The sequence below is a fragment of the Schistocerca serialis genome, unplaced genomic scaffold (assembly GCF_023864345.2).
Source record: "Schistocerca serialis cubense isolate TAMUIC-IGC-003099 unplaced genomic scaffold, iqSchSeri2.2 HiC_scaffold_1363, whole genome shotgun sequence".
NCBI lineage: Eukaryota > Metazoa > Arthropoda > Insecta > Orthoptera > Acrididae > Schistocerca > Schistocerca serialis.
The window spans coordinates 8,003,139-8,023,179 of NW_026047584.1; positions in this window are offsets into that span (position 1 = coordinate 8,003,139).

Sequence of the window (20,041 nt, forward strand, 5' to 3'; positions counted from 1 at the left end):
GACTTAAGGACAAGAAGACTGGATCTTCTTACTGCCTGTGTTTTGAACCATTCCTGTGACACTTGTTATAGATTCCGATGCTTCACTTCAGGTTTACTGTATCCCTCTGACCTTCTCATTGACGATGAAACACTGAAATTGCATCTGAATTAAATACTAAATGCACAATGCCGACTTAAGTGCAAGAAGACTGACTCTTCTTACTGCCTATGTTTTGAACCATTCCTGTGACACTAGTTATAGATTCCGATGCTTCACTTCAGGTTTACTGTATCCGTTGGACCTTCTTATTGACGATGAAACACAGAAATTGCATCGGAATTGAATACAAAAGGCCCAATGCCTACTTAAGTACAAGATGACTGGCTCTTCTAACTCCGATGCTTCACTTCAGGTTTACTGTATCCGTTGGACCTTCTTATTGACGATGAAACACAGAAATTGCATCGGAATTGAATACAAAAGGCACAATGCCTACTTAAGTACGAGATGACTGACTCTTTACTGCTGTCCATGTTTGAACCATTGCTGTTACATTAGTTTTAGAATCCGATGCTTCACTTCAGGGTTACTGTATCCTTTGGACCTTCTTATTGGCGACGAAACACAGAAATTGCATCGGAATTAAATAGAAAATGCACAATGCCGACTTAAGTACAAGAAGACTGACTTTTCTTACTGTCTATGTTTCGAACCATTGCTGTGACACTAGTTATATATTCCGATGCTTCACCTCAGGTCCACTGTATCCCTCTGACCTTCTTATTGACGATGAAACACAGCAATTGCATCGGAATTAAATAGACAAGGCACAATGCCGACTTAAGTACAAGAAGACTGACTCTTCTTACTGACTATGATTTGAACAAATCCTGTGACACTAGTTGTAGATTCCGAGGCTTCACTTCTGGTTTACTGTATCCCTTGGACCGTCGTATTGATGATGAAACACAGAAATTTCATCGGAATTGAATACAAAAGGCACAATGCCGATTACGTACAAGAAGACTGACTCTTCTTACTGACTATGCTTTGAACCATTCCTGTGACACTAGTTATGGATTCCGATGCTTCGCTTCAGGTTTACTGTATCCCATGGACCTTCTTATTGACGATGAAACACAGAAATTGCATCGGAATTAGATACAAAAGGCACAATGTCGACTTAAGTACAACAAGACTGACTCTTCTCACTGACTATACCTTGATCCATTCCTGTGACACTAGTTATAGATTCCGATGCTTCACTTCAGGTTTACTGTATCCCTTAGACCTTCTTATTGACGATGAAACACAGAAATTGCATCGGAATTAAATACAAAAGAAACAATGCCGAATTAAGTACAAGAAGGCTGACTCTTCTTACTCTCTATGCTTTGAACCGTTCCCGTGACACTAGTTATAGAGTCCGATGCTTCACTCCAGGTTTACTGTATCACTTGGACCTTCTTATTGACGATGAAACACAGAAAATACATCGCAATTAAATACAAAAGGCATAATGCTGACTTAAGGACAAGAAGACTGAATCTTCTTACTGCCTATGTTTTGAACCATTCCTGTGACACTAGTTATAGATTCCGATGCTTCACTTCAGGCTTACTGTATCCCTCTGATCTTCTTATTGACGATGAAACACAGAAATTGCATCGCAATTAAATACAAAAGGCACAATGCCTACTTAAGAAGACTTACTCTTCTTACTGACTATGTTTTGAACCATTCCTGTGACACTAGTTTTGGATTCCGATGCTTCACTTCAGGTTTACTGCATCCCTTGGACCTTCTAATTGACGATGAAACACAGAAATTGCATCGGAATTAAATACAAAAGGCACAATGTCGACTTAAGTACAAGATGAGTGACTCTTCTTACTGACTCTATCTTGATCCATTCCTGTGACACTAGTTATAGATTCCGATGCTTCACTTCGGGTATACTGTATCCCTTGGACCTTCTTATTGACGATGAAACACAGAAATTGCATCGGAATTAAATACAAAAGGCACAAAGCCGACTTAAGTACAAGAAGACTGACTCATCTTACTGACTATGATTTGAACCATTCCTGCGACACTAGTTGTAGATTCCGATGCTTCACTTCAGTTTTATTGTATCCCTCTGACCTTCTTATTAACGATGAAACACAGATATCGCATCTTAATTAGATACAAAAGGCACAATGCCGACTTAAGTACAAGCAGACTGACTCTTCTTACTGACTATGTTTTGATCCATTCCTGTGACACTAGTTATAGATTCCGATGCTTCACTTCGGGTTTACTGTATCCCTTGGACCTTCGTATTGACGACGAAACACAGAAATTGCATCGGAATTAAATACAAAAGGCACAATGCTGACTCAAGTACAAGAAGACTGACTCTTCCTACTGACTATGTTTGAACGAATCCTGTGACATTAGTTATTGTTTCCGATGCTTCACTTCAGGTTTACTGTATCCTTTCAACCTTCCTATTGGCGACGAAACACAGAAATTGCATCGGAACAAAGAACAAAAGGCACAATGCCGACATAAGTACAAGAAGACTGACTCTCCCAACTGTCTATGTTTGAACGAATCCTGTGACATTAGTTGTAAATTCCGATGCTTCACTTCAGGTTTACTGTATCCTTTGGACCTTCGTATTGGCGACGAAACACAGAAATTGCATCGGAATTAAATAGAAAAGTGTCTATGCTTTGAACCATTCCTGTGACGCTAGTTAAAGATTCCGATGCTTCACTTCAGGTTTACTGTATCCGTTGGACCTTCTTATTGACGATGAAACACAGAAATTGCATCGGAATTGAATACAAAGGCACAATGCCTACTTAAGTACAAGAAGACTGACTCTTCCTACTGTCTATGTTTTGAACCATTCCTGTGACACTAGTTATAGATTCCGATGCTTCACCTCAGGTTCACTGTATCCCTCTGACCTTCTTATTGACGATGAAACCCAGAAATTGCATCGGAATTAAATAGAAAAGGCACAATGCCGTCTTAAGTACAAGCAGACTGTCTCTTCTCACTGGATATGTTTTCAACCATTCCTGTGACACTAGTTATAGATTCGGATGCTTCACTTCTTTTTTACTGTATACCTTGGACCTTCTTATTGACAACGAAACACAGAAATTGCATCGGAATTAAATACAAAAGGCACAATGCCGACTTAAGTACAAGAAGACTGACTCATCTTACTGACTATGAATTGAATAATTTCTGTGACACTAGTTGTAGATCCCGATGCTTCACTTCAGGTTTACTTTATCCCTATGACGTTCTTTTTAACGATGAAATACAGATATTGCATCGGAATTAAGGGGAGTTGGAATGCCCTATCTCGCCAATGTTAAATTTGCTAACTTTGTGTACCTTTTTCTTTGGAACTATTATCTTCAGAACTTTGAAATTCTGGCAGAGGTTTTCAGCATATATTGTGAGCCCACTGAACTAGAACCAATGTTTTCTTTTTGTTGGTATAGTATTTATGAATTTTTTACCATTAAGCCATTTTTTATTGGAAAAAGTATAACATAAACTTCCCTAGTTCAGAGAATAAGCCAGTTCTTGTCATGATTCTAGTTCAGTGGCCTCTTTGAACTGTTTTGCAGCATTTCTGAAAATTTGAATGTTGTTGGTTGAGTGGTTTATGAGATAAAGGTACATGTAACACTAAAAATGTCAAATGCCAGAAAATGCGATTAAAGTAATTTATTATGAAAATTCACAAATACCTTTTATTCTATTATCAAAAGTGTCCAGCAGAGTAATCAGGGTCATCTTCTAGTTCTTCTTCTTCACCTAGAAGCTTTCTTCTCCTTGCTGCCCTTGCTTTTTTTGTATTAAATTCAGCTGCATACTGAGCCTTCCTTACTCGCACGCTGTCCAGAAGCTGAAGACCTCTGATGGTGTTGATACCAGGAGCAATGCCGAGCCTTGCCATGACCTTTAGCCTACCCATATGACCATCATTGAATGAAATAACAGCATCACTGACTCCCCATTTCAATGTTTTTATCCCAACAAATACATTCTTAGGTACACGAGTCCAAATGAGGTTGTTGAACGACTCGTTTTGATTCTGGGTACAACCATGAAGACATTTTCGCAGAAGATCAGGATGCCCCAAGTCTCTATATATTGGTTTAATTACTTCCATAACAGCCAATGGAATATAATTTTTATGGTGATAAGGATCCCCAGTAGCTTGAGATTTTCTATAATTGCACCATGACTGAGGACCATCTGGACAAGCAAAATGTTGAGGATTATCATCAGTTGATGATCGATGTAAATATGTGGCCCATACAGCTTGTCTCATTTCCTGCAAATTATTTGCATTATTTCTTATTGCCATACCATAGTATTGTTGTAATTCATTTATAATTTTATCTGACAGGCGACCTCTAATGGTTTTACCATCTGACAAAATTTTGTCCTTCAGATTCTGTTTCAGTTTCCTTAGACGAGTGCCCATTCGTTTCTGAACATGACCGACACATTCTAGTTTAGTTATTGTCTTATTGACATATGGCATGGATTCTGTAACACTTTTGTATGCCTTGGAGTCCCCATCTCCAAGGAATTTTGTGTAAAATACTCCCCGTTCTTTTTCTGATCTGCTAAACATTTTCACAGCAGCGGCAGCCTCCATGCCTCCACTCGTACCTTCATAATTCTTGCTACATATGTGAGCTGCTTCTATCTTACCAGATGCACAATGGTAACAATGTTTAGTGAGCACTTCATAGTCCAAAACTTTACCGCTGTCCACACTAGTAACAGTAGCAACAGCATTTTTGGATGTGTGACCCCTTTTCTGCCAGGTTCCATCAAAAGCAACAGGGATATCTGGGTTTCCTTCATTTATATATTTTGCTTCACTGGCAGCAGCTTTCATTGATAAATCTGCTACAGACTGAACAGCATCTCCTATCACTTCAGTGTAATTGTCAATTTTAGCAGGTGGAGGTGGAAGATTCATTATGGCACAAAATGTTTGAGCAGCAGTATGTCCTTTACCAATTGCTCTCATTGCATACATTAGCCTGATATTACTCTCAAACAAATTGCTACTGCATGTTTTAGAGCTCCAAAAACAGGTCTCATTTTCACAACTGGCACAAACTATAGCAATTTTGCAGGAAAGTCCTATAGATTTTGTTATGTTCATATCAAAAGAACCTCCACAAAGATTACAACACAAACATTTCTTCATAAACTCAGTAAAAACAGGAAAGTCGACTAAAACATATTGTTCATTAGAAGCTTCATCTGTAATTTCACTTGCACAGTTTGATAACTTCTTTTTTGATGCACTGGTGGGCGTGTCTCCTTCACACATCTCAGCTGTACAAACGTCAGAACTTTCACCAGCATCAACAGGTGCTGAAGCAGAATCACTTGAACAAACGTTATTTGTAAATCTATTACCGCGAAACTTTCGCTTTTTAAATAATGATGCACTCCTAGGCATCGTAGAAACTACGCACTCACCACTGAAAGTCAAAACAAGACAGATAACAAACTCCAAATGAGCGACAAACTAAACTCGAGGCTCAAAACAAACACTCACAGATCAAAAACTGAACAATAAACACAGCTAGTCGTAAAAACAATGGTACCTATGGAAGGATCAAAGATTCTACAACTGAAGAGTGAAATCCACAGCCTTCTATATGTAATGTTTTCGGAAATGCGAAGATTTAAATGTGTACAAATCACAAGATGGGTAACTTTGCTGGGCGCACATGTAATTTTGAAAAATTAAATAAAAATACTTCCAATTGGAATTTCTTAACAAATTTTGCACCATTTTAAGCAGAAAATTTCAAATTAAGTTATAAGGTTAAAAACTGAAAATGTGAATTTTTTCCATTTTCCGGCATTCCAACTCCCCTTAAATACAAAAGGCACAATGCTGACTTAAGTACAAGGAGACTGACTCTTCTTACTGACTATGTTTTGAACCATTCCTGTGACACTAGTTATAGATTACGATGCTTCACTTCCGGTTTACTGTATCCCTTGGACCTTCGTATTGACGATGAAACACAGAAATTGCATCGGAATTAAATAGAAAAGGCACAATGACGTCTTAAGTACAAGCAGACTGACTCTTCTTAGTGTCTATGCTTTGAACCATTCCTGTGACGCTAGTTAAAGATTCCGATGCTTCACTTCAGGTTTACTGTATCCGTTGGACCTTCTTATTGACGATGAAACACAGAAATTGCATCGGAATTGAATACAAAAGGCACAATGCCTACTTAAGTACAAGATGACTGGCTCTTCTTACTGAGTATGTTTTGAACCATTCCTGTGACACTAGTTATAGATTCCGATGCTTCACTTCAATTTTACTGTATCCCTCTGACCTTATTATTGACGATGAAACACAGAAATTGCATCGGAAATAAATACAAAAGGCACAATACCGGCTTAAGTACATGTAGACTGAATCTTCCTGCTGTCTATGTTTTGAACCAATCCTGTGACACTAGTTACAGATTCCGATGCTTCTTTTCAGGATTACTGCATCCCTTGGACCTTCGTAATTACGATGAAACACAGATAGTGCATCGGAATTAAATACAAAAGGTACAATGAAAACTTAAGTTGAAGAAGACTGACTCTTCCTACTCTCTATGTTTTGAACCATTCCTGTGACACTAGTTATAGATTCCGATGCTTCACTTTAGGTTTACTGTATCCCTTGGACCTTCTTATTGACGATGAAACACAGAAATTGCATCGGAATTAAATACAAAAGGCACAATGCCGACTTAAGTACAAGAAGGCTGACTCTTCATACTGTCTATGTTTTGAACCATTCCTTTACCACTAGTTATAGATTCCGATGCTTCACTCCTGGTTTACTGTATCCCTTCGACCTTATTATTGACGATGAAACACAGAAATTGCATCGGAATTAAATACAAAAGTCACAACGCCGACTTAAGGACAAGAAGACTGGCTCTTCTTACTGCCTATGTTTTGAACCATTCCTGTGACACTAGTTATAGATTCCGATGCTTCACTTCAGCTTTACTGTATCCCTCTGACCTTCTCATTGACGATGAAACACAGAAATTGCATCTGAATTAAATACAAAAGGCACAATGCCGACTTAAGTGCAAGAAGACTGACTCTTCTTACTGCCTATGTTTTGAACCATTCCTGTGACACTAGTTATAGATTCCGATGCTTCACTTCAGGTTTACTGTATCTGTTGGACCTTCTTATTGACGATGAAACACAGAAATTGCATCGGAATTGAATACAAAAGGCACAATGCCTACTTAAGTACAAGATGACTGGCTCTTCTTACTCCGATGCTTCACTTCAGGTTTACTGTATCCGTTGGACCTTCTTATTGACGATGAAACACAGAAATTGCATCGGAATTGAACACAAAAGGCACAATGCCTACTTAAGTACAAGATGACTGGCTCTTCTTACTGAGTATGATTTGAACCATTCCTGTGACACTAGTTGTAGATTCCGAGGCTTCACTTCAGGTTTACTGTATCCCTTGGACCGTCGTATTGATGATGAAACACAGAAATTTCATCGGAATTGAATACAAAAGGCACAATGCCGACTTACGTACAAGAAGACTGACTCTTCTTACTGACTATGTTTTGAACCATTCCTGTGACACTAGTTATGGATTCCGATGCTTCACTTCAGGTTTACTGAATCCCATGGACCTTCTTATTGACGATGAAACACAGAAATTGCATCGGAATTAGATACAAAAGGCACAATGCCGACTTAATTACAACAAGACTGACTCTTCTTACTGACTATATCTTGATCCATTCCTGTGACACTGGTTATAGCTTCCGATGCTTCACTTCAGGTTCACTGTATCCCTTGGACCTTCTTATTCACGATGAAACACAGAAATTGCATCGGAATTAAATACAAAAGAAACAATGCCGAATTAAGTACAAGAAGGCTGACTCTTCCTACTGTCTATGTTTTGAACCGTTCCTGTGACAGTAGTTATAGAGTCCGATGCTTCACTCCAGGTTTATTGTATCCCTCTGACCTTCTTATTGACGATGAAACACAGAAATTTCATCGGAATTAAATACAAAAGGCACAATGCCTACTTAAGAAGACTTACTCTTCTTACTGACTATGTTTTGAAGCATTCCTGTGACACTAGTTTTGGATTCCGATGCTTCACTTCAGGTTTACTGTATCCCTTGGACCTTCTAATTGACGATGAAACACAGAAATTTCATCGGAATTAAATACAAAAGGCACAATGCTGACTCAAGTACAAGAATACTGACTCTCCCTACTCTTTATGTTTGAACGAATCCTGTAACATTAGTTATTGTTTCCGATGCTTCACTTCAGGTTTACAGTATCCTTTCGACCTTCCTATTGGCGACGAAACACAGAAATTGCATCGGAACAAAATACAAAAGGCACAATGCCGACGTAAGTACAAGAAGACTGACTCTTCCTACTGTCTATGTTTGAACGAATCCTATGACATTAGTTATAGATTCCGATGCTTCACTTCAGGTTTACTGTATCCTTTGGGCCTTCCTATTGGCGACGAAACACAGAAATTGCATCGGAATTAAATAGAAAAGGCACAATGCCGACTTAAGTACAAGAAGACTGACTCTTCCTACTGTCTATGATTTGAACCATTCCTGTGACACTAGTTGTAGATCCCAATGCTTCACTTCAGGTTTACCGTATCCCTCTGACGTTCTTAATAACGATGAAACACGGATATTGCATCGGAATTAAATACAAAAGGTACAATGCTGACTTAAGTACAAGAAGACTGACTCTTCTTACTGACTATGTTTTGAACCACTCCTGTGACACTAGTTATAGATTACGATGCTTCACTTCCGGTATACTGTATCCCTTGGACCTTCGTATTGACGATGAAACACAGAAATTGCATCGGAATTAAATAGAAAATGCACAATGCCGCCTTAAGTACAAGCAGACTGACTCTTCTTAGTGACTCTATCTTGATCCATTCCTGTGACACTAGTTATAGATTCCGATGCTTCACTTCGGGTTTACTGTATCCCTTGGACCTTCTTATTGACTATAAAACACAGAAATTGCATCGGAATTAAATACAAAAGGCACAATGCCGACTTAAGTACAAGAAGACTGACTCTTCTTACTGACTATGATTTGAACCATTCCTGTGACACTAGTTGTAGATCCCAATGCTTCACTTCAGGTTTACCGTATCCCTCTGACGTTCTTAATAACGATGAAACACGGATATTGCATCGGAATTAAATACAAAAGGTACAATGCTGACTTAAGTACAAGAAGACTGACTCTTCTTACTGACTATGTTTTGAACCACTCCTGTGACACTAGTTATAGATTACGATGCTTCACTTCCGGTATACTGTATCCCTTGGACCTTCGTATTGACGATGAAACACAGAAATTGCATCGGAATTAAATAGAAAATGCACAATGCCGCCTTAAGTACAAGCAGACTGACTCTTCTTAGTGTCTATGTTTTGAACCATTCCTGTGACGCTAGTTAAAGATTCCGATGCTTCACTTCAGGTTTACTGTATCCGTTGGACCTTCTTATTGACGATGAAACACAGAAATTGCATCGGAATTGAATACAAAAGGCACAATGCCTACTTAAGTACAAGATGACTGGCTCTTCTTACTGAGTATGTTTTGAACCATTCCGGTGACACTAGTTGTAGATTCCGAGGCTTCACTTCAGGTTTACTGTATCCCTCTGACCTTCTTATTGACGATGAATCACAGAAATTGCATCGGAACTAAATACAAAAGGCACAATGCCGACTTATGTATAAGAGGACTGACTCTTTACTGCTGTCTATGTTTGAACCATTCCTGTGACATTAGTTATAGATTCGGATGCTTCACTTCATTTTTACTGTATACCTTGGACCTTCTTATTGACAACGAAACACAGAAATTGCATCGGAATTAAATACAAAAGGCACAATGCCGACTTAAGTACAAGAAGACTGACTCATCTTACTGACTATGAATTGAATAATTTCTGTGACACTAGTTGTAGATCCCGATGCTTCACTTCAGGTTTACTTTATCCCTATGACGTTCTTTTTAACGATGAAATACAGATATTGCATCGGAATTAAATACAAAAGGCACAATGCTGACTTAAGTACAAGGAGACTGACTCTTCTTACTGACTATGTTTTGAACCATTCCTGTGACACTAGTTATAGATTACGATGCTTCACTTCCGGTTTACTGTATCCCTTGGACCTTCGTATTGACGATGAAACACAGAAATTGCATCGGAATTAAATAGAAAAGGCACAATGACGTCTTAAGTACAAGCAGACTGACTCTTCTTAGTGTCTATGCTTTGAACCATTCCTGTGACGCTAGTTAAAGATTCCGATGCTTCACTTCAGGTTTACTGTATCCGTTGGACCTTCTTATTGACGATGAAACACAGAAATTGCATCGGAATTGAATACAAAAGGCACAATGCCTACTTAAGTACAAGATGACTGGCTCTTCTTACTGAGTATGTTTTGAACCATTCCTGTGACAATAGTTATAGATTCCGATGCTTCACTTCAATTTTACTGTATCCCTCTGACCTTATTATTGACGATGAAACACAGAAATTGCATCGGAAATAAATACAAAAGGCACAATACCGGCTTAAGTACATGTAGACTGAATCTTCCTACTGTCTATGTTTTGAACCAATCCTGTGACACTAGTTACAGATTCCGATGCTTCATTTCAGGATTACTGCATCTCTTGGACCTTCGTAATTACGATGAAACACAGATAGTGCATCGGAATTAAATACAAAAGGTACAATGAAAACTTAAGTAGAAGAAGACTGACTCTTCCTACTCTCTATGTTTTGAACCATTCCTGTGACACTAGTTATAGATTCCGATGCTTCACTTTAGGTTTACTGTATCCCTTGGACCTTCTTATTGACGATGAAACACAGAAATTGCATCGGAATTAAATACAAAAGGCACAATGCCGACTTAAGTACAAGAAGGCTGACTCTTCATACTGTCTATGTTTTGAACCATTCCTTTACCACTAGTTATAGATTCCGATGCTTCACTCCTGGTTTACTGTATCCCTTCGACCTTATTATTGACGATGAAACACAGAAATTGCATCGGAATTAAATACAAAAGTCACAACGCCGACTTAAGGACAAGAAGACTGGCTCTTCTTACTGCCTATGTTTTGAACCATTCCTGTGACACTAGTTATAGATTCCGATGCTTCACTTCAGCTTTACTGTATCCCTCTGACCTTCTCATTGACGATGAAACACAGAAATTGCATCTGAATTAAATACAAAAGGCACAATGCCGACTTAAGTGCAAGAAGACTGACTCTTCTTACTGCCTATGTTTTGAACCATTCCTGTGACACTAGTTATAGATTCCGATGCTTCACTTCAGGTTTACTGTATCTGTTGGACCTTCTTATTGACGATGAAACACAGAAATTGCATCGGAATTGAATACAAAAGGCACAATGCCTACTTAAGTACAAGATGACTGGCTCTTCTTACTCCGATGCTTCACTTCAGGTTTACTGTATCCGTTGGACCTTCTTATTGACGATGAAACACAGAAATTGCATCGGAATTGAACACAAAAGGCACAATGCCTACTTAAGTACAAGATGACTGGCTCTTCTTACTGAGTATGATTTGAACCATTCCTGTGACACTAGTTGTAGATTCCGAGGCTTCACTTCAGGTTTACTGTATCCCTTGGACCGTCGTATTGATGATGAAACACAGAAATTTCATCGGAATTGTATACAAAAGGCACAATGCCGACTTACGTACAAGAAGACTGACTCTTCTTACTGACTATGTTTTGAACCATTCCTGTGACACTAGTTATGGATTCCGATGCTTCACTTCAGGTTTACTGAATCCCATGGACCTTCTTATTGACGATGAAACACAGAAATTGCATCGGAATTAGATACAAAAGGCACAATGCCGACTTAATTACAACAAGACTGACTCTTCTTACTGACTATATCTTGATCCATTCCTGTGACACTGGTTATAGCTTCCGATGCTTCACTTCAGGTTCACTGTATCCCTTGGACCTTCTTATTCACGATGAAACACAGAAATTGCATCGGAATTAAATACAAAAGAAACAATGCCGAATTAAGTACAAGAAGGCTGACTCTTCCTACTGTCTATGTTTTGAACCGTTCCTGTGACAGTAGTTATAGAGTCCGATGCTTCACTCCAGGTTTATTGTATCCCTCTGACCTTCTTATTGACGATGAAACACAGAAATTTCATCGGAATTAAATACAAAAGGCACAATGCCTACTTAAGAAGACTTACTCTTCTTACTGACTATGTTTTGAAGCATTCCTGTGACACTAGTTTTGGATTCCGATGCTTCACTTCAGGTTTACTGTATCCCTTGGACCTTCTAATTGACGATGAAACACAGAAATTTCATCGGAATTAAATACAAAAGGCACAATGCTGACTCAAGTACAAGAATACTGACTCTCCCTACTCTTTATGTTTGAACGAATCCTGTAACATTAGTTATTGTTTCCGATGCTTCACTTCAGGTTTACAGTATCCTTTCGACCTTCCTATTGGCGACGAAACACAGAAATTGCATCGGAACAAAATACAAAAGGCACAATGCCGACGTAAGTACAAGAAGACTGACTCTTCCTACTGTCTATGTTTGAACGAATCCTATGACATTAGTTATAGATTCCGATGCTTCACTTCAGGTTTACTGTATCCTTTGGGCCTTCCTATTGGCGACGAAACACAGAAATTGCATCGGAATTAAATAGAAAAGGCACAATGCCGACTTAAGTACAAGAAGACTGACTCTTCCTACTGTCTATGATTTGAACCATTCCTGTGACACTAGTTGTAGATCCCAATGCTTCACTTCAGGTTTACCGTATCCCTCTGACGTTCTTAATAACGATGAAACACGGATATTGCATCGGAATTAAATACAAAAGGTACAATGCTGACTTAAGTACAAGAAGACTGACTCTTCTTACTGACTATGTTTTGAACCACTCCTGTGACACTAGTTATAGATTACGATGCTTCACTTCCGGTATACTGTATCCCTTGGACCTTCGTATTGACGATGAAACACAGAAATTGCATCGGAATTAAATAGAAAATGCACAATGCCGCCTTAAGTACAAGCAGACTGACTCTTCTTAGTGACTCTATCTTGATCCATTCCTGTGACACTAGTTATAGATTCCGATGCTTCACTTCGGGTTTACTGTATCCCTTGGACCTTCTTATTGACTATAAAACACAGAAATTGCATCGGAATTAAATACAAAAGGCACAATGCCGACTTAAGTACAAGAAGACTGACTCTTCTTACTGACTATGATTTGAACCATTCCTGTGACACTAGTTGTAGATCCCAATGCTTCACTTCAGGTTTACCGTATCCCTCTGACGTTCTTAATAACGATGAAACACGGATATTGCATCGGAATTAAATACAAAAGGTACAATGCTGACTTAAGTACAAGAAGACTGACTCTTCTTACTGACTATGTTTTGAACCACTCCTGTGACACTAGTTATAGATTACGATGCTTCACTTCCGGTATACTGTATCCCTTGGACCTTCGTATTGACGATGAAACACAGAAATTGCATCGGAATTAAATAGAAAATGCACAATGCCGCCTTATGTACAAGCAGACTGACTCTTCTTAGTGTCTATGTTTTGAACCATTCCTGTGACGCTAGTTAAAGATTCCGATGCTTCACTTCAGGTTTACTGTATCCGTTGGACCTTCTTATTGACGATGAAACACAGAAATTGCATCGGAATTGAATACAAAAGGCACAATGCCTACTTAAGTACAAGATGACTGGCTCTTCTTACTGAGTATGTTTTGAACCATTCCGGTGACACTAGTTGTAGATTCCGAGGCTTCACTTCAGGTTTACTGTATCCCTCTGACCTTCTTATTGACGATGAATCACAGAAATTGCATCGGAACTAAATACAAAAGGCACAATGCCGACTTATGTATAAGAGGACTGACTCTTTACTGCTGTCTATGTTTGAACCATTCCTGTGACATTAGTTATAGATTCGGATGCTTCACTTCATTTTTACTGTATACCTTGGACCTTCTTATTGACAACGAAACACAGAAATTGCATCGGAATTAAATACAAAAGGCACAATGCCGACTTAAGTACAAGAAGACTGACTCATCTTACTGACTATGAATTGAATAATTTCTGTGACACTAGTTGTAGATCCCGATGCTTCACTTCAGGTTTACTTTATCCCTATGACGTTCTTTTTAACGATGAAATACAGATATTGCATCGGAATTAAATACAAAAGGCACAATGCTGACTTAAGTACAAGGAGACTGACTCTTCTTACTGACTATGTTTTGAACCATTCCTGTGACACTAGTTATAGATTACGATGCTTCACTTCCGGTTTACTGTATCCCTTGGACCTTCGTATTGACGATGAAACACAGAAATTGCATCGGAATTAAATAGAAAAGGCACAATGACGTCTTAAGTACAAGCAGACTGACTCTTCTTAGTGTCTATGCTTTGAACCATTCCTGTGACGCTAGTTAAAGATTCCGATGCTTCACTTCAGGTTTACTGTATCCGTTGGACCTTCTTATTGACGATGAAACACAGAAATTGCATCGGAATTGAATACAAAAGGCACAATGCCTACTTAAGTTCAAGATGACTGGCTCTTCTTACTGAGTATGTTTTGAACCATTCCTGTGACAATAGTTATAGATTCCGATGCTTCACTTCAATTTTACTGTATCCCTCTGACCTTATTATTGACGATGAAACACAGAAATTGCATCGGAAATAAATACAAAAGGCACAATACCGGCTTAAGTACATGTAGACTGAATCTTCCTACTGTCTATGTTTTGAACCAATCCTGTGACACTAGTTACAGATTCCGATGCTTCATTTCAGGATTACTGCATCTCTTGGACCTTCGTAATTACGATGAAACACAGATAGTGCATCGGAATTAAATACAAAAGGTACAATGAAAACTTAAGTAGAAGAAGACTGACTCTTCCTACTCTCTATGTTTTGAACCATTCCTGTGACACTAGTTATAGATTCCGATGCTTCACTTTAGGTTTACTGTATCCCTTGGACCTTCTTATTGACGATGAAACACAGAAATTGCATCGGAATTAAATACAAAAGGCACAATGCCGACTTAAGTACAAGAAGGCTGACTCTTCATACTGTCTATGTTTTGAACCATTCCTTTACCACTAGTTATAGATTCCGATGCTTCACTCCTGGTTTACTGTATCCCTTCGACCTTATTATTGACGATGAAACACAGAAATTGCATCGGAATTAAATACAAAAGGCACAACGCCGACTTAAGGACAAGAAGACTGGATCTTCTTACTGCCTATGTTTTGAACCATTCCTGTGACACTAGTTATAGATTCCGATGCTTCACTTCAGCTTTACTGTATCCCTCTGACCATCTCATTGACGATGAAACACAGAAATTGCATCTGAATTAAATACAAAAGGCACAATGCCGACTTAAGTGCAAGAAGACTGACTCTTCTTACTGCCTATGTTTTGAACCATTCCTGTGACACTAGTTATAGATTCCGATGCTTCACTTCAGGTTTACTGTATCCGTTGGACCTTCTTATTGACGATGAAACACAGAAATTGCATCGGAATTGAATACAAAAGGCACAATGCCTACTTAAGTTCAAGATGACTGGCTCTTCTTACTCCGATGCTTCACTTCAGGTTTACTGTATCCGTTGGACCTTCTTATTGACGATGAAACACAGAAATTGCATCGGAATTGAACACAAAAGGCACAATGCCTACTTAAGTACAAGATGACTGGCTCTTCTTACTGAGTATGATTTGAACCATTCCTGTGACACTAGTTGTAGATTCCGAGGCTTCACTTCAGGTTTACTGTATCCCTTGGACCGTCGTATTGATGATGAAACACAGAAATTTCATCGGAATTGAATACAAAAGGCACAATGCCGACTTACGTACAAGAAGACTGACTCTTCTTACTGACTATGTTTTGAACCATTCCTGTGACACTAGTTATGGATTCCGATGCTTCACTTCAGGTTTACTGTATCCCATGGACCTTCTTATTGACGATGAAACACAGAAATTGCATCGGAATTAGATACAAAAGGCACAATGCCGACTTAATTACAACAAGACTGACTCTTCTTACTGACTATATCTTGATCCATTCCTGTGACACTAGTTATAGCTTCCGATGCTTCACTTCAGGTTCACTGTATCCCTTGGACCTTCTCATTCACGATGAAACACAGAAATTGCATTGGAATTAAATACAAAAGAAACAATGCCGAATTAAGTACAAGAAGGCTGACTCTTCTTACTGTCTATGTTTTGAACCGTTCCTGTGACACTAGTTATAGAGTCCGATGCTTCACTCCAGGTTTATTGTATCCCTCTGACCTTCTTATTGACGATGAAACACAGAAATTTCATCGGAATTAAATACAAAAGGCACAATACCTACTTAAGAAGACTTACTCTTCTTACTGACTATGTTTTGAACCATTCCTGGGACACTAGTTTTGGATTCCGATGCTTCACTTCAGGTTTACTGTATCCCTTGGACCTTCTAATTGACGATGAAACACAGAAATTTCATCGGAATTAAATACAAAAGGCACAATGCTTACTCAAGTACAAGAATACTGACTCTTCCTACTGTTTATGTTTGAACGAATCCTGTGACATTAGTTATTGTTTCCGATGCTTCACTTCAGGTTTACAGTATCCTTTCGACCTTCCTATTGGCGACGAAGCACAGAAATTGCATCGGAACAAAATACAAAAGGTACAATGCCGACGTAAGTACAAGAAGACTGACTCTTCCTACTGTCTATGTTTGAACGAATCCTATGACATTAGTTATAGATTCCGATGCTTCACTTCAGGTTTACTGTATCCTTTGGACCTTCCTATTGGCGACGAAACACAGAAATTGCATCGGAATTTAATAGAAAATCCACAATGCCGACTTAAGTACAAGAAGACTGACTCTTCCTACTGTCTATGATTTGAACCATTCCTGTGACACTAGTTATAAATTCCGATGCTTCACCTCAGCTTCACTGTATCCCTCTCACCTTCTAATTGACGATGAAACACAGAAATAGCATCTGAATTAAATACAAAAGGCACAATGTCGACTTAAGTACTAGATGACTGACTCTTCTTACTGACTCTATCTTGATCCATTCCTGTGACACTAGTTATAGATTCCGATGCTTCACTTCGGGTTTACTGTATCCCTTGGACCTTCTTATTGACTATAAAACACAGAAATTGCATCGGAATTAAATACAAAAGGCACAATGCCGACTTAAGTACAAGAAGACTGACTCTTCTTACTGACTATGATTTGAACCATTCCTGTGACACTAGTTGTAGATCCCAATGCCTCACTTCAGGTTTACCGTATCCCTCTGACGTTCTTATTAACGATGAAACACAGATATTGCATCGGAATTAAATACAAAAGGTACAATGCTGACTTAAGTACAAGAAGACTGACTCTTCTTACTGACTATGTTTTGAACCACTCCTGTGACACTAGTTATAGATTACGATGCTTCACTTCCGGTATACTGTATCCCTTGGACCTTCGTATTGACGATGAAACACAGAAATTGCATCGGAATTAAATAGAAAATGCACAATGCCGTCTTAAGTACAAGCAGACTGACTCTTCTTAGTGTCTATGTTTTGAACCATTCCTGTGACGCTAGTTAAAGATTCCGATGCTTCACTTCAGGTTTACTGTATCCGTTGGACCTTCTTATTGACGATGAAACACAGAAATTGCATCGGAATTGAATACAAAAGGCACAATGCCTACTTAAGTACAAGATGACTGGCTCTTCTTACTGAGTATGATTTGAACCATTCCGGTGACACTAGTTGTAGATTCCGAGGCTTCACTTCAGGTTTACTGTATCCCTCTGACCTTCTTATTGACGATGAATCACAGAAATTGCATCGGAACTAAATACAAAAGGCACAATGCCGACTTAAGTATAAGAGGACTGACTCTTTACTGCTGTCTATGTTTGAACCATTCCTGTGACATTAGTTATAGATTCCGATGCTTCACTTCAGGGTTACTGTATCCTTTGGACCTTCTTATTGGCGACGAAACACAGAAATTGCATCGGAATTAAATAGAAAATGCGCAATGCCGTCGTAAGTACAAGAAGACTGACTCTTCTTACTGACTATGATTTGAACAATTCCTGTGACACTAGTTGTAGATTCCGATGCTTCACTTCTGGTTTACTTTATCCCTTGGACCGTCGTATTGATGATGAAACACAGAAATTTCATCGGAATTGAATACAAAAGGCACAATGCCGACTTACGTACAAGAAGACTGACTCTTCTTACTGACTATGTTTTGAACCATTCCTGTGACACTAGTTATGGATTCCGATGCTTCACTTCAGGTTTTCTGTATCCCATGGACCTTCTTATTGACGATGAAACACTGAAATTGCATCGGAATTAGATACAAAAGGCACAATCCCGACTTAAGTACAACAAGATTGACTCTTCTTACTTTACTATATCTTGATCCATTCCTGTGACACTAGTTATAGATTCCGATGCTTCACTTCAGGTTTACTGTATCCCTTGGACCTTCTTATTGACGATGAAACACAGAAACTGCATCGGAATTAAATACAAAAGAAACAATGCCGAATTAAGTACTTGAAGGCTGACTCTCCTTACTGTCTATGTTTTGAACCGTTCCTGTGACACTAGTTATAGAGTCCGATGCTTCACTCCTGGTTTACTGTATCCCTTGGACCTTCTTATTGACGATGAAACACAGAAATTGCATCGGAATTAAATACAAAAGGCACAATGCCTACTTAAAAGACTTACTCTTCTTACTGACTATGTTTTGAACCATTCCTGTGACACTAGTTTTTGATTCCGATGCTTCACTTCAGGTTTACTGTATCCCTTGGACCTTCTAATTGACGATGAAACACAGAAATTGCATCGGAATTAAATACAAAAGGCACAATGCCGACTTAAGTACAAGAAGACTGACCCTTCTTACTGACTATGATTTGAACCATTCCTGTGACACTAGTTGTAGATTCCGATGCTTCACTTCAGGTTTATTGTATCCCTCTGACCTTCTTATTAACGATGAAACACAGATATTGCATCGGAATTAAATACAAAAGGCACAATGCCGACTTAAGTACAAGCAGACTGACTCTTCTTACTGACTATGTTTTGATCCATTCCTGTGACACTAGTTATAGATTCCGATGCTTCACTTCTGGTTTACTGTATCCCTTGGACCTTCGTATTGACGACGAAACACAAAAATTGCATCGGAATGAAATACAAAAGGCACAAATATGACTCAAGTGCAAGAAGACTGACTCTTCCTACTGACTATGTTCGAACGAATCCTGTGACATTAGTTATTGTTTCCGATGCTTCACTTCAGGTTTACTGTATCCTTTCGACCTTCCTATTGGCGACGAAACACAGAAATTGCATCGGAACAAAATACAAAAAGGCACAATGCAGGCTTAAGTACAAGAAGACTGACTCTTCCTACTGTCTATGTTTGAACGAATCCTGTGACATTAGTTATAGATTCCGATGCTTCACTTCAGTTTTACTGTATCCTTTGGACCTTCCTATTGGCGACGAAACACAGAAATTGCATCGGAATTAAATAGAAAATGCGCAATGCCGACTTAAGTACAAGAAGACTGACTCTTCTTACTGTCTATGTTTCGAACCATTGCTGTGACACTAGTTATATATTCCGATGCTTCACCTCAGGTCCACTGTATCCCTCTGAGCTTCTTATTGACGATGTAACACAGAAATTGCATCGGAATTAAATAGAAA